Source organism: Canis lupus, chromosome X (assembly GCF_011100685.1).
Source record: "Canis lupus familiaris isolate Mischka breed German Shepherd chromosome X, alternate assembly UU_Cfam_GSD_1.0, whole genome shotgun sequence".
In the NCBI taxonomy this organism is placed as follows: Eukaryota; Metazoa; Chordata; class Mammalia; order Carnivora; family Canidae; genus Canis; species Canis lupus.
Genome location: NC_049260.1, coordinates 32,185,802 through 32,209,548, shown reverse-complemented (window position 1 = coordinate 32,209,548; position 23,747 = coordinate 32,185,802). Strand labels below are relative to the sequence as shown.

The 23,747-nt window shown below is 41.2% G+C and overlaps 1 protein-coding gene across 2 annotated transcripts in view; it reads right to left on the bottom strand.

Annotated features, from left to right (window-relative positions):
- The window catches only part of PRRG1 (proline rich and Gla domain 1), a 146,190-nt gene extending 123,211 nt beyond the window's left edge, over positions 1 to 22,979 (bottom strand). Inside the window, exon 1 of one of the 2 annotated variants that reach the window (XM_038587162.1) lies at positions 22,848 to 22,979. The gene's annotated coding sequence lies outside the window, so the exon portion shown is untranslated. Of the gene's footprint in view, positions 1 to 22,764 lie in introns of both variants that reach the window. The other variant, XM_038587163.1, reaches the window with a different exon arrangement.
- Positions 22,980 to 23,747: the final 768 nt, after the last annotated feature.

Here is a 23,747-nt window from a genome sequence, read left to right as displayed (position 1 = left end):
CCAAATGAATTAGCAGCGATAAAAGACTCTTCAATGATAAAAGGGTCAATTCAATAGGAAGGCATCATCCCAAATATGCATGCATCTTATAACAGCATTTCAAATATATAAATTATGAACCAACAGAATTAAAGAGAAAAATAGTGGCACATGGATGGCTTAGTCAGTTGAGCATCTGACTCTTGGTTTTCACCTCAGGTCATGAACTCAGGGTCCTGAGACAGAGCCCCATGTTGGGGCTTAAGACTTTTTCTCCCTCTCCCTCTGCCTCTGCCCCTCCCCACACTTGTGTGCACACTTTCTCTCTCTTTAAAATAAATAAATAAATCTTTTTTTTTTAATTGAGAACCAGATAATTCCCCAATCATAGTTGGAGACTTTAACTCTTGTCTCAGCAATGGATTGAACTAGGGGGAAAAAAATCAACAAAGGCATAGAACTAAACAACATTACCAGACTTTAACCTACTTGATATTTATAGAACAATATATTCAATAATGGCAGAGTACACATTCTTTTCAGGTTTACATGGTACACTTACCAGGAGAGATCATAATCTAGGTTATAAAACCAGCATCAATTAAAAAAAAATGAAATCATATGGAATATGTTCTCTGACCACAATAAAATTAGAGTACAGTTTTAGGGCACAGGACCACTCTCAAGTTTGTGAGTCACCAGGACTCAACAGTAGGTTATACTCATAGCTAAGATTTATGACACCAAAGGGTACAAAGTAAAAGCATCAGGAAAAAGATATACATTGGGTAGAACTCAGAAAGGCCAGACATAGACTTTTATATATGCTTTTTCTCTAGAAGCAAAATACCATGACATATGCAAAATATCTCTGCCCAGGGAAGGGCAGAAAGAGCATTTGAATTTCAGCATTCCCAGATTCTACAGAGAGCTAGTCATGTAAGTATATCCTGCTATGCAACCAGCCATGGTAACTGAAACTTGGGACCCCAGTAATGAAACCAGGCACACATGATTGATCAATCTGCATGTCTGCACAAAGCAATTCAAATAGGTACGGCATGGTCTACTGCTCCTGATGTACAAAACAAAATCAACCATTAAAATAAAAACATTCAAAGCGCCACATTCCCCGGGGCTGACCAAGAGTCAACCATGGTTCCAGGTTCCTTCAGAGACATGGAATTAGCAATCAGACCCATTGCGTTAACATTTTCCTCACAAATACCAATATGAAAACCAGGTAAATCCTATATATTTTGTTTTTTTTTTTAATTTTTTATTTATTTATGATAGTCACAGAGAGAGAGAGGCAGAGACACAGGCAGAGGGAGAAGCAGGCTTCATGCACCGGGAGCCTGACGTGGGATTCGATCCCGGGTCTCCAGGATCGCGCCCTGGGCCAAAGGCAGGCGCCAAACCGCTGCGCCACCCAGGGATCCCCTAAATCCTATATATTTTGAAAGTAAACAATAAAACTCAAAATAATCATTGGATCAAGAAATAAGATACAAGCAAAATTGGACAATATTTTTAACTAAGTGGTAATGAAAACAACATCAAAATCTGTGAAATGCAGTTAAAGTACTACTTAGAGGGAAATTTATACCCTTAAATGTCTACATTAAAAACAACAATACATGGGACGCCTGGGTGGCTCAGTAGTTGAGCAGCTGCCTTTGGCTCAGGGCCTGACCCCAGGGTGCCAGGATCGAGTCCTACATCCGGCTCCCTGGAGGGAGCCTGCTTCTCCCTCTACCTATGTCTCTGCCTCTCTCTGTGTCTCTCATGAATAAATACATAAAATCTTAAAAAAACAAAAAAACAAAAAAAACAATGCAAGGCCAAAAAGTATTACCAAAAATTTTCCAGATATATATGAATAGAAATTACCCTCCATGGTATCTTCTATTTTTTCCAGATAAGATGCTTGAATGGGGGATGCCTGGGTGGCTCAGCAGTTGAACTTCTGCCTTCAGCTCAGGGAATGATCCCAGGGTCTGGGGATCGAGTCCCACATCAGGCTCCCTGTAAGGAGCCTGCTTCTCCCTCTGCTGTGTCTGTGCTTCTCTCTGTGTATCTCTCATGAATAATCTCATGAATAAAGAAATAAAACCTTAAAAAAAAAAGATGCTTGTATGGTAAAACATTTGGTTTTTTTGTAAACCAAAATACTATAGACTGAAGAGGCCATAGGATCTGTAAGCAGGAGGCAACCACCTCCTCAGTAGGAATGCACCATTTAAAGCACACCATTCTGGGCAGCCCAGGTGGCTCAGTGGGTTAAGCGCCACCTTCGGCCCAGGGTGTGATCCTGGAGACATGGGATCGAGTCCCACGTTGGGCTCCCTGCATGGAGCCTGCTTCTCCCTCTGCCTGTCTCTGCCCCTCTCTCTCTGTGTCTCTCGTGAATAAATAGGTAAAATCTTAAAAAAATAAAAATAAAGCACACCATTCTGAGTAGGCCCAAACACTATGATTATGCTTTGTTTTCTACTCCACTGAGGAGTGAGTGGTGGGGGTAGAGAAGGGGCAGCTTCAGAATCTGTGTAGTCTTTCCAGTTGTATAAATAAGACTTTCTAATGAGGGCAGCCCGGGTGGCTCAGTGCCACCTTCAGCTCAGGGCGTGATCCTGGAGACCCGGGATTGAGTCCCGCGACGGGCTCCCTGGATGGAGTCTGCTTCTCCCTCTGCCTCTGTCTCTGCCTCTCTCTCTGTGTGTCTCTCATGAATAAATAAATAAAATGTTTTAAAAAAGACTTTCTAATGAGCAGGTCTTGATATTTTCCTTGGCCTTGCAATGTGAGAAAAGGGTAATTCCATTAGAAAGCCCTGGCTTCTGTCCACCTGCAAACTGGGGACCCCATTCTGCCCAGAGACAAGTATAAGGCTCAATGAGCATGTCATGGTACATAAGCAGCTGAGTAGCTGGCCAGTGAGAGTCCTATTGTGTCACATAGTCAAATATTCCCAAAAGAACAACACCATGGCTGATGGGGCCACAAGTAACAGCTATTAGACTGCCTTGCCACACTTCCATGGATTCAGCAGGTAAAGAGACAATGAGCTCAAATGAATTCAGACAATGTATTGCTTACACAGCACAATCAAAACCAGCATGGTGTCAATTTCCCTAGTTCCCACATGATGACATCAAACAGGAGAGGCCAGATGACAGTCCAAGCAAATGTGTCATAATGCTGTCAAGTTATAAAACTGAACCCAAGCAGTTTTATCAACTTACAGAGACATCTGAAGTTGTAGCCCACAGGGTATAAGGTGGAAAGTCCTGCACTCAGCTGAAACCAGGAGATGGGTGAGAAATGTCCTGATGGCAGTTTCCCACAAGATACATTATGAGAAGCTGCTTCATGGCAGCTCCTCACCAGCTGCTTATCTCCCCCTTGCTCTGGGAGGCGTCACAGGGCATTTTGCCAAGACTTAAGTCAGATTATGGTCGAACATTGCCCCCATGGCCTGAATGAAGACATACAAAGCTGCCAAGGTGCTGCACAGAGAAGCTTTTTTACAATATGCTGAACTTATCTGCTTCTCTGTAAACCAGAAGTACAATAATGATGTTCAATGCCAAGATTTCTGAAGTACTTACTAAGAGGTGACAGAGTATTTCAGCGGGGGCCTAAATTAGTTAAAAGTAGGATGAGTGTGAAGGTTTTAACAGAATATCCTGTCATCTATCTCTACAGGCTAATGGAGTTAACCACTCCATATACAAGCACCCTTGAAGCAGGGGTCCTATTTGTGGGAGGTATGTGTAGTACACAAAGAAGGAAGCACTGTACCAGCTGTATGACTTCCCTAACCACTCACTCTAGGTCCTACAGGATATTCTTTAGGTCTGGTAATACTCTCTGGAATTAATGCTGCTTAAATGCTGGTTAAATAGAGTACGGTCAAAGATTATGGTTCTGAAACAACTAGTGCACTCTAATCAGAAACATCTACTCCAGAAAGTGCTAGAACCTTAGGCTGTAAACAAACTTGAATCAGACCTCTCTGAGACAGCATGCCTTAGTCCTGGCTAACTGGGGAACCTACAACAAAATGAGTTTGAATTACAGTTCTTTAAATACAGATATGAACAGCAACTAAGATTTACCTATGCCAAAATGAAGGTTAGAAGTACATTAACTTTTGATCATTTTAAAAGAATCCAGAGCTCCCATCAATACTACATGAGGACTCAAACATTTTTGGAATAAAAAGAATGAAATACTCATTATAAATTTATCTTTAAATATTTAAATGTAGGAAGGGAATGTTTAAGATTTCTTTGGCAACATTATACAGAGACAACATTTAATTTAATTAAAGCTGTTTGAAGACAATTCATATACTGTTTTAGAAAACAGGTCCCAGCCAGCGTGTGATGGAGAAAAAAGAAGCGAAACCACATGCCATTGTAGTAATGTAATAGGAAAAAAATAACACTATCAGTTGAAGTCCAGTAACTGTAGCACAAGAAAGAGAAACCATGGATAGGCCTAGAGAAGCAGGTAATGGTACAATGTCACTGGGCAGGCCCTCTATGAGGACTGGAAGGAAAAATAACCCACAAAACAATCTATGGTCTATTACCCAGCTAAGAAAGAAACAGACAGATGGAAGAAAATCCACACAAACCTTGTGAGAGTTCTGTGATGTGAAACCACAATGAAAATTCAAGTTGATATAACTGTCCTCACTAATTAAGGGCTACGGATAGACACTGGGATAAGCTAACCTATAATGCAGTATAAACTCTCAAAGTAATTTACCAAGTCACATGACTACTGTAGTCAATTAAGTATTAGATGAAAAATAAGAATTTAATGCCAAGACTTGTATTTTGGATAAAATTTGGAATGAGCCTTGTTATAAATGGTAATCAGAATACATTCTCTCACACATTATGCTTGAAAAAAGGAGGTAATGAGAAAGAGGCCCCTTTTCTACCATCCCTGCTTGCATTAGCAAGGAGGAGGAGGTCAAAAGGGCATGGAAAAGCACCAAAAGACAAAAACTTCTCTGAAGAGGGTGATACAGATTACTGTTAGCCCCTTAATTTAGAGGCCCTTAGGCTAGGACCAACAGTGCGATTTCTCCAAAGGAATGGCCAAGGGAGCCCCATGTGTCACATTCATGCCTATACTCAGGTTGCTTCTTACCCAGAGAATACTACAGTGCTTCCTTCCCACCCACCCCCACCATCCCCACCTCTTCTCCCCTCCCCCCCCCACCCCTTCACAACAAAGTAGTGGATACATGTGTGGTAGTAGGTGACTTGGAGAACAAAGGCAAAAGAAACGTAGATAAAATTAAATTTCCTTACAACTTGAAACCCATTGACAAATACTTGATATAAGTAGAGTATAACACTCCTCCAGGAACTCACAGCTGTGTAAACATTAATGCTTTGCTAGAGGCAAAAAGTGTCCTTAGATTGACAATAGCCAGACCTCCCGGGTCACTAAGTCTTCTTTAACACATGAAAATCCTTTTGGAAACTTCCTTTATCCTGCCCCTCCCAACTTAAAAGTATATAATCAATGGCTCCTCACAATCCCAGTACAGCTCTTCCAGCTCATCAGTCCTGTTCCCCGGCTTTAATAAAACCACCTTTTTGCACTGAAAAGGTCTCAAGAATTCTTTCTTGACTGTTCCTTCCCAGATTCCCACCAGCACATCAGTGGGCAAGGGAAGAAGTTTTATTTAAGACATTTCAGTTGGGGCGGCCCCGGTGGCACAGCGGTTTAGCGCCGCCTGCAGCCCAGGGTGTGATCCTGGAGACCCTGGATCGAGTCCCACATCAGGCTCCTTGCATGGAGCCTGCTTCTCCATCTGCCTGTGTCTCTGCCTCTCTCTCTCTCTCTCTCTCTCTCTCTCTCTTTCTCTGTGTCTCTCATGGATAAATGAATAAAATTTAAAAATAAAATAAAATAAAATAAATAAGACATTTCAGTTTAAGGTACCCTGTCATTTACATGATATCTTCAAGGAAAAATTCTGACTGGATATAGCTGTGGGAACTGTCAGTGTGCAGAATGAAGCTCAAGTCATGGACATGAGTGGCATTATCCAGGGAAAGGGCAGAAGTCAAGGAAGGAGTTTTAGGGACTGAGTAAGTAAGAGATCCAGTAAGATGCAGTAGGTAAACAAAGCTTTCTGGAAGTAGAGTTCATCATATGATATCAGTAACTTCCTGAGGGATCCAAAGGAAAAAGCATCCATTAAAATACATCTTTAAGGGCACCTGGGTGGCTCAGTTGGTTAAGCACCTGCCTTTGGCTCAGGACATCTGAGGGTTGGAGGATTGAGCCCTGCATCGGCAGGGAGCCTGCTTCTACCTCACCTTCTGCCCCTTCCCTTGCTCCTGCTCTCTTTCTCACTCTCTCTCCAATAAATTAAAGACCAACAAGCAAACAAACAAAAAACCCCACATCTTTTACTTCATCAGAAAACTAAATCTATGACTTAATACTTATATTCATCATCTGTTTTAACAGAATAGTACAGTGGGTAATCTAATTAAGTCAGCAATATTTGAATGGATAATCTTACCAGTTCAAAAAATATTTTTTGAGTACCTACTGCATGCCTGCCCTGGTGTTAAGAACAGGGAGATTACTCTGACCAATTTACATAGTATCCTTTCATTCATTCAACATTCATTAAGCACTTAATGCTTGTTAGACCATGATGGTTAATGCTTAAAATGCATACATAGTAAGCATTTGATATATACTTTTTCTTTCTAAACAGTTTCACTGTGTGCTTACTCTGTGAAACAGAATGGAAGAGGAGGCTCAAAAGCATGCTTCATGAAATGGGACCTCCTGAAAACTCTAAGATTCAGTGTCAGGGAGACTTAGATTAGAATTCCAGCTCTACCATATAACCCAAAGTGACCTGGGGCACTTCACCTCTGAACTGCAATGTCCTCACTATAAAACACAGATAAATATCATATACCATACAGGATAATAAAAATAATGAAAGTGACATATCTGGTACAACATTGAAGGGTTACTGTCATTGCTTTTACTGTTCCTGTTGTTATTACTATCGAGACAGATAATCCATGTGGCCAGGAGTTGCTTATTACTATTAAAGAACATAACCCATGTGGCCAAGAGCTGCTTGAGAGAAGAAAAAATAGTTCAGACAATCTTCTGAATAATAAACTCAGTATACTCCTATGAATAACTGAACTGTCAAGAATGGGTTTGGGTTCTGGAGAAAACACAAAATCCTACTCTACACAGAATTTGCCCTAGTCCCCTTCCTGGTCTTCTGAGGGCCTGACACCAGCCCTGTTGAAGCAGACTAAAAAATACCCAATATAAATGCAAGAAGTCCAGGAATATTCATCATCCTGACTTTTGGTGTTGGGAACCAGGCAGAGATCATGTAGATAAAGACAATATAGATACTCTGACCCTTGGCTCTAAGGCTGAGATTCTGGTGCAAAAACAGCCCCAGGTAAACGATTAAGAACTGAAATGCAACCAAGGAACCTAAACAGAAAAAGGAGAAGCCAACTCAGAAAGGTTAGGTGTATATAATCTTTGAGAAAGTGACTAATGGGTCCATAATGGTGGACAGGGCTTTCTAAAAGCATTGTGAAGCACGGGGCCCATAAATTGGAGGTTTTGAGTATCTGTAGATGGGCAGATTTGAGTTAGGGACTGGTATTAATGACTGGGTAGACCAGTAAAACGGATATGATTACAATGTTAGGAAAGATAATAAACTCTGAACTAGGACAATAGCAGTGGGAATGGACAAGTGAACTTTGCTAAGGTCAGTTCTGTAAACTGAGTGAACATTCACAGTTTAAAAGAATATAAATAAAATGCTAATAATAAATATTAACATCTACCACTTACATTTTAAAGAAAATTTTAAATTCAAAGAACACATTGATTTTGTAATATAATACTAATGCGGGCAGCCTGGGTGGCTCAGCGGTTTAGCGCAGCCTTCAGCCCAGGGCGTGATCCTGGAGACCCGGGATCGAGTCCCACGTCGGGCTCCCTACATGGAGCCTGCTTCTCCCTCTACCTGTGTCTCTGCCTCTCTCTCTGTGTGTGTCTCTCATGAATAAATAAATAAAAATCTTAAAAAAAATCCTTTAAAAAAATACTAATGCAACAAAAACATCGGAACACTAACATTTAAAGACTGCTTTTGGGGGTGCCTGAGTGATTTTGGCTCAGGTCATGATCTCAGGGTCATGGGATGGAACCCCATGTCAGCAGGCTTAGCAGGGTTGGGGGGTGGGGGCGGTCTGCTTGAGGTTCTCTCTCTCTCTCTGTCCCCTTCACTCTCCCGACACATGGGCAATCTCCCTCTCTCAAATAAATAAATCAATCTTGGGACACCTGTGTGGCTCAGTGGTTGAACATCTGCCTTTGGCTCAGGGCATGATCCCAGAGTCCCAGATCAAGTCCCATATCAGGCTCCTTCCATGGAGCCTGCTTCTCCCTCTGCCTATGTCTCTGCCCCTCTGTGTGTCTCTCATGAATAAATAAATAAAATCTTAAAACATAAATAAATAAATCTTTAAAAAAAATAAAGATTGCTTATGAGCCTAAAGAAATATTTTTTATGGGACTCAGTGGTTGAGCATCTGCCTTTGGCTCAGGGCATGATCCCGGAGTCCCAGATCGAGTCCCATATCAGGCTCCTTCCATGGAGCCTGCTTCTCCTGTCTCTGCCTCTCTCTCCGCCTTTCTCTGTGTCTCTCATGAATAAGTAAATAAAATCTTAAAAAAAGAAAAAGAAATATTTTTTACTTCTCTATGTAATAATATTTTCTTGATAAATCCTAAAGAAAAATGAGTCAGATACTGAAGCATGATAAAATTACATGGGAAAATAAATATACCCTTGCCAAAATCATTATTCTGGTCCCATGAGTAAGACTAACACAGAGAAAGGAACTAGAATATATTCCATTAACTTTTTTTTTTTTTTTTTGCAGTGACAGCATATTTTAAAACTAGGCATATGTTTCTAACTTTGCCAGCTTTCTCCCTGAAGCAAACATGTCAGAGAGGATTACTGTGGCAAGTTAGTCATATGGATTTTTTTTTTTTTTTTTTTTTTTTTTTTACAAAACCGGAATGCATAACATTAGAAGCAAAACCACAAAGAACAGGCATACTGGAGACAGATTGGAGCAGATACACAGAACAGAGTGCTTTGAATAACAAGACTTCGCCACTCAAAAAGGAAGGGATTGATTACCTAGGAGTCCGGAATAACACATATCTTCTAAGACAGTTTTGAAAGAAGGGAAAAAAATAAAACTCAAGGAACTTACTCCAAGTCAGGAACATAAAATATAATACACTTTCCTAAAGAAATACTGGACTCTAAATTCTGAGGCACTGAACCTTAGAAGTTTAAACTGTTATTTAAATTATGACCCATTTAACTGCCAAGTCTTTCAAGAAGATAATGAGTACTATCAAAAATTCATCATTAGTAACTGAAAGAGCTTGAAAATAAGTATACCAGTTATTACCACCCAATAACAGAGAAAGCAAAGCAACCATTGAGCATTTTTTTAAAGTTACTTATTTATTTGAGAGAGAGAGCACGAGTGGGTGCACACACATGCACGCAGAGGGAGAGGTAGCGGGAGAGGGAGAAGCTGGGCAGAGTCTGATGCAGGGCTTGACCCCAGGATCATGACCTGAGCAGAAGGCAGATGCCCAACTGACTGAGCTACCCAGGTGCCCCTCACTGAGCATTTTTAAGAGCTCTGATTATCCTTCTTGTGGCCCTTTGATTCTCACTGCATTATGCTCAATAACACTTTTTTTTTCTTTCTCAATAACATTCTTTTTTTCTAGTTTTGTTTTGTTTTTATTGAAGTTCGATTTACCAACATATAACACCCAGTGCTCATTCCATCAAGTGCCCTCCTCAGTGCCCATCACTCAGTTCTCAATAACATTCTTGAGAGGGACACCTGGGGGGTTCAATCAGCTAAGCATTCAACTCTTAATTTCAGCTAAGGTCATGATCTCAGGGTTGTGAGATCAAGTTCTGCCTTGGGCTCCATGCTCAAGGGGGAGTCTGCTTGAAATTCTCTCTCTCCCTCTGTCCTTACCCCAGGTTGAGTGCAGGCACCTTCTCTCACTCTAAAATCAATAAATAAATCCTTAAAAAAATTTCTTTTAATTAAAAAAAAAATCTAGAGGGCTCAGTGGTTGAGTGCCTCCCTTTGGCCCAGGGCGTGATCCTGGAGTCCCAGGATTGAGTCCCACATTGGGCTCCCTGCATGGAGCCTGCTTGTCCCTCTGCCTGTGTCTCTGCCTTTGTGTCTCTCATGAATAAATACATAGAATCTTTAAAAAAAAAATTGAGAAGTACTTAAGTTTCTCTTTTACAAAGGGTAAAGCTAGAACACACTCTTTACATAGCAAAGGTGTTCAGTAAATGCTGAATTAAAGTTTGACTTATGTTGTATAAAGCCATTTCCTTAGGAGACTCTAAAATTCTACTTGCACTGATAGTATTATTCCTATGGCTCCCAACATTTTCAGGATACTTTGTCATTGTGAGAAAGGTGTAATACCAAGAGGTTATCTTCTAAGCCCTGTGAATATGTGGGGTGGGGGGGATCAAAACATCTGAGAAATTACTTCCTGTTCAAAGGCTCAAAAAAATTTTTTTACCTTGTCTATTACTTCCATACATATCGAAGTGAGCACACATATATGCACACATGTGCACCAATTTGTCCTTTTCAATTCTGCCTTACCTAAAAATTACCTATACAAAAATAACATCAACAAAACCTCACCTACAACTAGAAATGCAATGTGAGAAATTTTACAGGACTATTTTGCTGATATTTTGTCCCAATACTATCTTCAATTTACATTATATTGATGAAAATATCCATTTTAAATATGAAATAACTTGTTTCCTCCAAGCCCCCAATTCTGGAAAATGATACTTGGCAAAGGACAGTTTCCCATATTTCCTATTTCAGAAGAAAATCTATGCAGCAAATTATGAGGTATTCAAAGCATATGAAGCAGTTGAAATGAGATGCACTAGAGCCTTATTATTACTACAAATATTATCTATAGAAGAGCAACATCAGCATCACATGAAAGCTTGTTAAAAAGGCAAAATCTCAGGATATGTTCCAGACCTTCTAAATCAGAATCTACATTTTAACAAAATTTCCAAGATGCACATTCACACCAAAGCTTAAGAAGTAGCCAACTAATGAATTTATCCCACAAATGTAATAATGAGCAAAAAGATGTATATGTAGATGATCCAATTTATATAAAGGTCAAAAGAAGCAAAAAATACTAAATATTTAAAGACAATTAGGTGGTAAAAGTCTCAAGAAAAGCACGGGGGGTTTCCAGCTTCCAGGCTGGCACACAAGGAACTCAGAAATCACAATTCTCTCAAGTATAAAGTTGATCAAAGTGCAAATACAGCTTTTCTTAAATCCACAAGAGAAGTAAGATCATAGGACAAACCACTGCCCCCAAACCAGAAAGACAAGCAGATACAGAGAATTACAACTTAACCAAGCAGAAACCCAAGAGCAGAAGCCTCAGAGAGAACCAGTGCCAAGGTAGGACAACCTGAACTGTGATGAACTGCTGGAGATGCAGTATAGACAAGTACGAGAATTAAACCTTTCAGGTGGATTCAATCATGCCCCCCCCACCCCCCCAGCACTTCCATGAGACTTACCTTCAGGAGCTAGAACTGGTTCTTCACATTAAATAGAGGAAAGAAATTCCCTCATGCTTCCAGTGCAGGGAGGAGGAAAGGAGTCTTTGAAATATACCAGAGCACTCTGTTCTTCATAACAAGGATTTCCTTCAGAAGGACCAATTTTACCAGAGCCTAACTAGAGCCAACCTACTCAGGAGAAGAGAAACACACAACTCCAGCCCCATCTAGCTATACCACCACCTAAGGGGGAATAAAAACTGAGAAGTACTGGTGAAGTTCATGGTCCAGGCATTACTGGCTCACCAAACATTTGAGGCCAAATACAAGACTACAGAACATTTCTCCTACCCCCACACCATACTACAACATTACTAAAGGCCTATTTACTGCAGTTCCTTTTACCCAGTACATCATGTTTACTATTCAACTAAAAATTACAAGGCATATGAAGAGGCAAAAATCACATTTGAAGAGACTGAACACCAGAAACAGAGTCAGATATGGCAAGAATGTTGGATTTATCAGACAAGGTATTTAAAAATATTAGGATTAATATGCTATGGGCTTTAATGGAAAAAATAGGCAACATGTAAGAATAGACATAATACAAGCAGAGCAATGGAAATTCTAAGAAACAATTTTTTAAAATACTACCAATTAAAAATGCTCTAACAGAAAGAAAGAATATCTTTGATGGATCATTAGTAGACTGGACATGACTGAGGAAAGAGTCTCTAAGCTTGAAAACAGGGGAGTAGAAATTTCCAAAACTGAAATGAAAGAGAGGCTGGAAAAAAAACCCTCAAAATATTCAAGAACCGTGGGACAAGTACAACAAGGTAACATAAAGCATAATGAAAATACCAAAAAGAAGAACAGAGAAAGGAATAAAAGCAGTATCTGAAGAAATAATGACAGAATTTCCCCAATAAATGTCAGATACCAAATCATAGATTCGGGAAGCTCAGAGAACACCAAACAGGATAAATTGAAAACACACACACACACACACACACACACACACACACACACACACAAAATCAACTACAAGTAGGCAATCATAAGTCAAACTGCAGAAAATCAAAGATAAAAAATATTAAAAGAAATTAGAAGGAGGGCAGCCCGGATGGCTTAGCGGTTTAGCACCACCTTCAGCCCAGGGTGTGACCCTGGAAACCCGGGATCGAGTCCCATATCGGGCTCCCTGCATCGATCCTGCTTCTCCTCCCTCTGCCTATGTCTCTGCCTATCTCTGTGTCTCTCATGAATAAATAAATAAAATTTAATTTAAAAAAAAGGAAGGAGAGAGTGGCCTGGGTGGCTCAGTGGTTGAGCATCTGCCTTCAGCTCAGGGCATGGTCCCAGAGTCCTGGGATCAAAATTCCATGAAGAAGACAGGAACAGAAATTTCACCAAAGACAACATACACATGGCCAACAAGCACATGAGAAAATGCTTTGCATCACTTGCCATCAGGGAAATACAAATTAAAACCACAATGAAATATCACCTCACACCAGTGAGAATGGTGAAAATTAACAAGACAGGAAACAACAAATGTTGGAGAGAATGTGGACAAGGGGGGACCCTCTTGCACTGCTGGTGGGACCGCAAGCTGGTACAGTCACTCTGGAAAACAGTGGAGGTTCCTCAAGAAGTTGAAAATAGAGCTACCCTACAACTCAGCAACTGCACTACTGGGTACTTACCCCAAAGATACAGATGTAACGAAACACCAGAACACCTGCACCCCAATGTTCATAGCAGCAACGTCCACAATAGCCACACTGTGGAAGGAGCCACGATATCCTTCGACAGATGAGTGGATAAAGATATAGATAGATAGATAGATAGATAGATAGATAGATAGATAGATACACACACACACACACAATGGAATATTACTCAGCCATCAGAAAGGATGAATACCCACCATTTGCTTCAACGTGGATGGAACTGAAGGGTATTATGCTGAGTGAAGTGAGTCAAAGAAGGACAATCATTATATGGTTTCACTCATACAGGGAATATAAGAAATAGTGAAAGGGAGTATAAGGGAAAGGAGGGGAACTGAGTAGGAAGAATTAGAGAGGGAGACAAAACCACTAGAGACTTCTAACTCTGGGAAACGAACAAAGGGTTGCAGAAGGGGAGGTGGGCAGATGGTTGGGGTAACATGATGGGCACTGAGGAGGGTACTTGATGGGATGAGCACTGGGTGTTATACTATATGCTGGCAAATCAAACTTCAAGAAAAACAAAAGAAAAAAACAAAACAAAACTCCATGATAGGCTCCCTGCTCAGCTAGGAGCCTGCTTCTCCCTCTGCCCCTCCCCCTGCTTGTATGTGCTCTCTCTCTCAAATGAACAAAATCTTTAAAAAAAAAAAAAAAAACTAGAAAAAGAGCAAATTAAAAGCAAACAAAAATTAGAGCAGCTATCAATGAAACTGAAAACAATAAATTAATAAAGAAAATAAATAAAACCAAAACCTGATTCTTTGGAAAGATCTATAAAATTGATAAACCACTAGCCAGGCTAAGAGAAGAAACGAATTACAGTATCAAAAATGAAAGAAGAGGCATCACTATAGATCACATGGACATTAAAGAGTTAATAAAGGATTATGAACAAATCTATGCCTACAAATTTGATAACCTCGATGAAGCAATTCCTTGAAAGATACAATCTGCAAAAGCTCACACAAGAAAAAAAATAGACAATATGAATAAGTCTATATCTATTAAAGAAGTAGAATCAATTTCTAGTTACTAATCATAATTACAGCAATAGGCCCAGATGGGCTTACCTGTGAATTCTATCAAACACTTATGGAAAGATTATACCAATTTTCTACAATCTCTTCCAGAAGACAGAAACCCAGGGAATACTTCCTAACTAGTGAGGCCAGAATTACTGTAACACCAAACCAGACAAAGACATTACAAGAAAACTACAGACCAATACCACTCATGAACAAAACATGCAAAAATCCTCAACAAAATATTAGTAAATGAAATCCAATAATGTATAAAAAGAATTATACATAATAACCAAGTGAGATTTATCTCAGATATGCCAGGTTGTTTCAACAGTTGAAGACCAGGGCAGTCAGGTGGCTCAGTGGTTTAGCACCGCCTTCAGTCCAGGGCCTGATCCTGGAGACCTGGAATCAAGTCCTGCATCGGGCTCCCTGCATGGAGCCTGCTTCTCCCTCTGCCTCTCTGCCTCTCTCTCTGTCTCTCATGAATAAATAAATTCTTTAAAAAAAAAAAAAAAAACAGTTGAAGACCAATTAATGTAATCCATCGCATCGACAGGCTAAAAAAGAAAATTCATGAAAAAAGAAAAATCATGATTATATCAATAAATGCCAGAAAAAGATTGAAAAAATTCAAGACTCCTCATGGGGGGAAAAAAAAAAGTCTGTCAGCAAATTAGGAATAGAGAAGTTGTCAACTTGTTAAGAACATCTACAAAAAACCTACAGCTAACATCATACTTAACAGTGAGAAACTCAAAATTTGCCCACAAGACAACAACATCCCCTCACCACTCCTCTTTGACATTATATTGGAAGTCCTAGCTAATGCAATAAGACAGGAAAAGTAAATAAAAGTTATACAGATTGGGAAATAAACCAAACTTTGTTCCCAGATGACATTATCATGAATGTAGAAAACATAGAAAATCTAAAAAGAAAATGTAGAGGGATACCTGGGTGGCTCAGCGGTTGAGTGTCTGCCTTTAGCCCAGGGCATGATCCTAAAGACCCGGGATCGAGTCCCGCATCAGGCTCCCTGTATGGAGCCTGCTTCTCTCTACCTGTGTCTCTGCCTCTCTGTCTCTCATGAATAAATGAATACAATATTTAAAAAAAAAAAAAGGAAAGAAAACGTAGAAAATCCAAAAGAATCAACAAAAAAAACTCCTGGGGCTAATGAGCAATTATAGCAATGTTGTATAACATTAATATTTGAAATTAATTAATTTCCTATTTATTGGAATATACCATCAATAAATCAGTGGAATTTCAAATTAAAAATATATTTCCATTACATTAACACCCCCAAAATGAATTAGATATAAATCTAACAGAATATGTATAAAATATTTGAGGAAAACTACAAAATTATGATGAAAGATATCAAAGAACTTTTAAAAATGGGGAAATATTCCATGTTCATGAATAGAAAGGATTCAATATTGTCATAATGTTAGCTCTTCTCAAGTTAACCCACAGATTCAACACAATCCCAATCAAAATCAAGCAAGTTATTTTGTGAATATTGACAAGACTGACTCAAATATTTATAAAGAAAGGAAAAGCCCTAGAACAACCAACTCAATAGTGAAGAAGTCAGAAGACTGACACTACCCCATTCATAGATTTATTATAAAGGTAATCAAGAGAGTGTCATATTGGTAAAGATTATTAAGACATCAGTGGAACAAAATAAAGAGCCCAGAAATAGACCCACATAAATACAGTCAACTGATTGTTGACAAAGGAGCAAAGGCAATACAATGGAGCAAAGACAGTCCTTTCACCAAATGTACTGGAACAAATTACACACAAAAAAGAATCTAAACACAGACTTTACACCCTTCACATAACTCAAAATGGATCATAGACTACATGTAAAGTGCAAAACTATAAAACTCTTGGAATATAACACAGGAGAAAATCTAATTGACCTTAGGTATGGCGATGACTCTTAAGATACAACACTAAAGGCATGATCTGTGGAAGAAATAATTGATAAGCTAGATTTCATTAAAATTAAAAACTTCTGGGATGCCTGGGTGGCTCAGTGGTTGAGCATCTGCCTTCAGGCTCAGGGCGTGATCTCGGAGTCCGGGGATGAAGTCCCACATTGGGCTCCCTGCGGGAGGCCTGCTTCTCCCTCTGCCTGTGTCTCTGCCTCTCTCTCTCTGTCTCTCTCATGAATAAATAAATAAAATCTTTTTCAAAAATTAAAAACTTCTACTCTGGGGCATCCCCAGTGGCTCAGCGGTTTAGTGCCGCCTTCAGCCCAGGGTGTGATCCTGGAGACCTGGGATCAAGTCCCACATCGGGCTCCCTGCATGGAGCCTGCTTCTCCCTCTGCCTGTGTTTCTGCCTCTGTCTCTGTGTGTGTGTGTGTCTCTCATGAATAATAAATAAATAAATAAATAAATAAAATCTTAAAAAAAAAAAACTACTCTGTGAGAGGCAACGTCAGAAGAATCAAAGGACAAGCCAAGGAATGAGAGAAAAACAGACATAGAGTATTATCCAAAATATACAAAAAAAAACTCCTAAAATATGAAAATGAACCTGATTTAAAAATGGGCAAAGAACCTGAAAAGACATCTCATCAAAGAAGATATACAGATAGCAAGTAAACACATGAAAAGATGTTCATGAATTCTAAACTAAAACAAGCTATCACTACACACCTATTTGAATGGCCAAAATCCAAAACACTGACAAAACTAAATGCTGATGGAGATGTGGAGCAACAGGAATTATCCCTATGAGTGAGAATGCAAAATGATACAGCCACTTTGAAAAACAGTCTGCCTGTTTGTTACAAAATCAAACATACTCTTACCATAGGATCTAGCAATTGTGTGCCTTAGTATTTACCCAAAGCAGTTAAATACTCATGTCCACACAAAAACCTGCACATAAAAAAACAAACAAACCTGCACTTAGATGTTTATAGCATCTTTAGTCACAGTGTCAAAACTTGGAAGCAACCAAGATGTCTTTCAGTAGGTTAATGTATAAATAAATAGTGCTACATCCAGACAATGGAATGTGAATGAATCAGTGCTAAAAAGAAATGAGCTATCAAGCCATGCAAAGACATGGAGGAACTTTCGATGCATATTATTAAGTGAAAGAAGCCAATCTGAAAAGGCTACATACTACGATTCCAATAATATGACATTATGGAAAAGGCAAATCTATACAGACAGTAAAAAGATTAGTGGTTGTGGGGGTTGGGGCCAGGGGGTAGAGAGGTAGATAAATCAAATTGAGGAATTTTTTTTTTAAAGATTCTATTTATTTGAGAGAAAACACATGCACACAGGAGTACACACAAGCAAGGGAAGGAGGGAGAGGGAAGGGAAGAGGGAGAAGGAGAAAGACACTCTCCTCCGCTGAGCAGGGAGCCAGATGGAGGGCTCCATCCCAGGACCTGAAGATCATGACCTGAACTAAAGGCAGACGTTTAACAGACTGAGCCACCTAGGTTCCTCAGGACACAGGATTTTGGGGCAATGAAACTATTCTGTTAAGATACAGGTCATTAAATGTTTGTACAAACTCACAGAGTGTACAACACCAAGAGGGAACTTCAATTTAAACTACAGACTTCAGGTGATAAAAATGTGCCAATGTAAGTTCATGAGTTGTAACAAATGTACTACTGTGTTGCAGGATGTTGATAGTGGGGGAGGTTGGGTCTGCAGACAGCATATGGGAACTCTGTACATCTCAATTTTGCTATGAAACTAAAATCCTCTAAAAATAGTTCATTAATATTTTTTAATGCAAAGGAGTGACTTTTTCTCTTCCCTTGTAATGATTTGATCCATTCCCAGAGCTTCCTGTCCACTCATACCTCTCTCCTGAACTTCACTCACATGTAAAAGTCATCTTGAGGAGCACCTGGGTGGCTCAGTGGTTGCACATCTGCCTTCAGCTCAGGGTGTGATCCTGGAGTCCTGGGATCAGGATTGAGTCCCACATCCGGATCCCTGAGGAGCCTGCTTCTCCCTCTGCCTCTGTCTCTGCCTCTTTCTGTGTCTCTCATGAATAAATAAATAAAATCTTTAAAAACACACACACACACACACACACACACACACAAAACCCCACAAAGTCCTCTTGAACTCAGCATGCTTAGTACTGAATTCTTGATCCTCCTGCAATCTTCCATATCTCACTAAATAGCTACTCCATCCTTTCAGTTGCTCAGAGCAAAATCCTTGGCATCATCCTGGACTCATCCTCTGTCGTATTTCCCTGCTAATTCTCCTTCCAATTAAGTGAACATTCTTGTGATTATTGTGCAAGCTAATGTGTGAGAACCACTGTGCTAAACCACCTGTTTTAGCTATATAGGAGGAATCTACAAATACAGAACTAGAGTTTGAAGAGAATAGGAGATGTCAATACATTCCCCTTTTGAAATGAACTGCTACTGAAATTACATTCCTCATAAGAAATGGCAATTATAAATAACAAGAGCTACCATTTTGGGGGCAATTAGCATATGCTAAATATTTTTTTTGAGATTTTATTTATTTGAGAGAGAGAGAGCGAGCAGGGGAGCAACAGAAGGAGAGGGAGAAGCAGGCGCCTTGCCGAGCACAGAGCCTGATGTGGGGCTCGATCCCAGAACCCCAGGACCATGAGCCAAGCTGAAGGCAGATGCTCAACCGAGCCACCCAGGCACCCCAGTATGTGCTAAATATTATGATAAGCTGTAATCTATCTGATCTCACTTAAGAGGTAAATATTATACCCATTATTTTTATTAATGAAGAACTGGATGCCTAGAGAAAGAAATTTAACAAATGCCTGCAAATCCCATGCCCTTGACCACCATATTATTGGTCTACATGGAGTGGTTAAGAGAGTCTTGGATAGAACCCTCAAAAAGTGACTCAGTGGAAGTGGCTGGGGTTGACCTGTCAAAGAATTAGGACAAAAATCAGAAATATGGAGAGGAAGTCTAGGTGAGGAAAGTTTAAAAAGGTAGTCTTAACTACACTTGTCTGAAATATCTTTTTTAGTGAGTCTAAAGACCACAGAGGCTGTTATGTAGAACTTCTTTAAAAAGAAGTTTTATAGACTCTACTCACCCTCTCTGAGACCCAAGCTTTTCTCATAACAACCAGGCACTAACTTGAAGTGTTTTGGGGTGAACAGTGATTAAAGCTATTTTTTTTTTAAGTGACATGGAGAAAAAGTGCTTTTACATTTAGGTGGAGAGAGGTTAAAATGAGAAGAGAAAAATAGAAGTTACTAACAGCCAGAATAGATTGTTTGCTTTGCTGGCACAGAGACTTGGACCAACCAATCCTGACTCATTTTTAGACTAAAAGTATCAATTCTACTCACTAATAAATCAAGTGATCATTTGCTCATATTTTCTCCAGTTGGTAAATCTACTGAGATGAAAGCTAGGTGTGGGGATGATGAGCTTGAGTGGTAAGGAGCAAAGAGAAGATAATTGCTTTCATGAGCCAAAGGTGACTAAAGCCAATGATGCTGGTAGAGTTAAGACAAATGTCAAAAATAGGGGGATCCCTGGGTAGCTCAGCGGTTTAGCACCTGCCTTCGGCCCAGGGCGTGATCCTAGAGTCCCGGGATTGAGTCCTGCATCGGGTTCCCCACGTGGAGCCTGCTTCTCCCTCTGCCTGTGTCTCTGCCTCTCTCTTCTCTCTCTCATGAATAAATAAAATCTTAAAAAAAAATAGGCTGCAGAAATAGGGCACTATAACATGAAGAGTCCCATCAGCCAACTGCTCAAACCACCTTAAGACTTAGGAGTATAATACAACTGATTAGTCTCTCTAATTGGTCTAATAGGTTACAGTTTCTTTAGTTATATTAGCCTTCTAAGGATACCATGTGGCCAGCATGATTCTCTTGTCAATTCCTATATTCCAGCAGTGCCCTGTTAGTGTCCTTCTACAAATGTTTAATCTTCTGTGTCATGTTGACTTTTCACTAGTTTCAGTATAAGAAGTTGATCTATTTTTTTTTAAGATTTTATTTATTTATTCATGAGAGACACAGAGAGAGAGGGGCAGAGACACAGGCAGAGGGAGATGCAGGCTCCACGCAGGGAGCCCCATATGGGACTCTATCCTGGGACTCCAAGATCACGCCCCGGGCCAAAGGCAGGCGCTAAACCGCTGAGCCACCCAGGGATCCCAGAAGTTGACCTGTTTTAAAATTTGGTCTTTCCTCATGCCCGCTTTGTCTATATCTGCAAAGCTTTTGTACCTCTTTTAGAAAGGTAAACCACAGACTTAATACATGGGAACTTATTTCCATACTTTTCTTACTTACATTCCAAATAATGTTCAAATATGAGATATAATTTCAGCATTCTGAATCTTTTCTATTATCCCATGAACTTTACACAATGCCAGCATTTATTAACATTTACTTGTAAGTACATTTATTAGGCATTTAGTACATACGCAGCAGCCTTAGGTACTGGGATAACACAGAAGACTGAGTTTCTAGTTCCAAGATAGAAATAAGACCAGTGGAATCAGTTTAACAGAAAAGAGGGTGATTAATTCATTCTGAGGGAAATGTCAAAATTTTCTAAGAAAAATTTGAGCTGAGTCTGAAAGGATGAGTAGGGGTTCATTAGGCTCTGGAAAAGAGAAAAGGTATCACTAGCACCTTCCTCCCCAAAATTGTTAATGTTCATGGCATTTAATTTAAAATAACAGGAAATGAAAGAGTAAAATGACAACACAAGAAGAAATCCTGTTCACTTCATGGGGGGGGGGAAGGTTGTGCCTTTAAACACACTTCAGATCTGAAAGCTGTTTATAAAACAGGATTTACAATCAAGGGAAAGGGGTGGAGGAGGAAGAAGTTGTTTGTTGTATTCAGTTAAACAGATGAGTAAAGAAATGGACATTTATGCTTGAAAACACATATACCACTTTTCATAAAGATCCTAATTTTGCAAATGAAAGCCTTGGAACCTTACCTAATATTACAATTCCTAGTGTTTTTTATTCCCAATATCATTGTTAAGGGTTCTAAAGTGAGTCTACTCAAGAACTTAGCAGCACCTCCACACACATGCAGTAATCCCCTCTTGACTGAAGCGATCAACAGCACCTTAATCAACTTTTCACTTACCTCGATTTGCACACCTTCACATCCTTCAAAATCTGGCTTTATTTATACTACCACTATCAGAAGGCATTAATTTGGGGAACCTGAGTGGCTCAGTCCGTTAAGTGTCTGCCTTCCGCGCAGATCATGATCCTAGAGTCCTGGGATGGGGCCCCACATCCAGCTCCCTGCTCAGCGGGGAGTCTGCTTCTCCCTCTCCCTCCGCCTGCCGCTCCCCCTACTTGTACTCGTACTCTCTGTCGGTGTGTGTGTGCGTGTCAAATAAACAAAAAAAAATTTTAAGGCATTAATTTAGCTGTAAGTTTTGACACCCCACCTCCTCACCCTTTCGTTTAATTACTTACTCTTCAATTTTATTCGTTTCGCTTTTCTACTGAAGGGACACTTAGGAAACATACCAAGAGCACAATTACAAAACTATGGATGCAGCCAGAGTGCGAATACACACACACTCTGGATTTGCAATCATATCCCTCTTGAGGCTGTTCCTACCACTGATCAAAATCAGTGGACCAGGAAGAAGGAAAAAGCTGAGGCAGGAAGGTTGTTCCCTTCCTTCCACTCCCTCCATGCCTGCCCCCGCCCCCGTCCCCCAGGGCCACACCGCGACCTCGTAAGCTCCCCGCTTCACCGACCCGCCCCCGCTGTCACCCGCCACTGCCTAGAAAACAGTCACAGCCTTTGTTAAAATGTCCATGAGCACAATGTACCAGAAGACAGACACATTCCCGGGGGCGGGGTAGAGGAAAGTCACACGAACGCCACGCCCTCCTTGGCACTAGCCTGGGGTGAGCGCCCACCTTCCCCCCGAATCCTCTCACCCACGACAAGGAACGTTCCTGGCAACTGTGCGCTCTGAGGCGACTGCGCGGGGGAAGGGAAGGGCCCGGGACGCTGCTGAGGGGCACCCAGCGGGGGATACTGAACTTGAAGCTGGGACACCCTCCAGCGCCCTTGGCGAGCCTCCCGGTCCTGCCAAGCCTGAGTAAGGACTTCCAGTCTCCGGAATCCTTCTATTTTCCTCCTCACAGAAACCCTCACCCACTCCTGCCACCACGCACTCCGCTCCGCACGCGGCCGGCTGGACACTTAGGCAGTGCGGCCAACTCCCCTACCTCACGTCCGGCCAGTTTCTCTACCAGGGACCGAAGATTCCCCGGGCACTCACCCGCACGCTCCCCGAACCCAACCGGGATGTTCGGCGCAAACCAGGTTGCCCAGCCACAAGCTCCGCGCCACTACCTCACTCACCGCGCGCTCAGCTCCGCTACTCCGGGCTCTGCGAGTCGCCAGCTGCGCCTGCGCGCTCCCGCAGCCGCCGAACCTACTAGGAGCCTGGAGCGGCAGGCGGATGGGAAGGGTGGTGGGAAGCTGAAGTGGGCGGGGTCCGGGCGGGGTCCGGGCGGGGTTAGGGCGGAGGGGCGTGGCCAGCGGGGTGGGATAGCGAAGGGGCGGAGCCTCCGCCGCCTTGGTCCGGAAAACCTAGTGCTTAGGGCACCCGGCTGGAGTTGTTTGTTTTTTCTTAGTGGGGGGGGGGGGGGCTGGAGTTTTCCACTCTTGAGGTCTGTTTATAACACTGTTTAACACTGGCAGAGAAGTTGTCTGGTCCCCTCGGTGCACCCCCACATTCATCCTCGAGAAAGCCCGCTTCGCGCGGCGCCCAGCTAGCCAGTTCCCGGGGCCACCCTGAAGCCACCCTGAAGCCACCCTGGATCCACCCTAGCTAGCCTTTTATTCTTTTGCACGCCTATCTCCCCACATATCATTTCCCTACCCCTACCCTCTGCGCATTTCTCCCCCTCGCGCGCGCAGTCCTCAGCCCTCCAGAGGTGAGGGGCTTGGAGATTTCTCACCCACAAACCGCCTGGTTAACGTGTCTGCTGGGTGTGAGCCCAGAACGTAGTGGGTGACTAGAGATAGCTGTTAGCTCAACCCTTTTCCTAAGGACAAACTCTATTGCTGCTCTTTCTGCACTTTGGTGACAAGAATCTGCTTTTTTTTTTCTTAAAAACAGTCTTGAATATGCCTACCCGAGTATCTTGGGAAGAAGAACACGGGTTGTCAAAGAAGACACGCCTTTGACCCCGCTTTTTAGGTAGCCACCTTAGAACTTGAGCCTTCTAAAAGCCCCTCTGAGAAACAAAATATTTG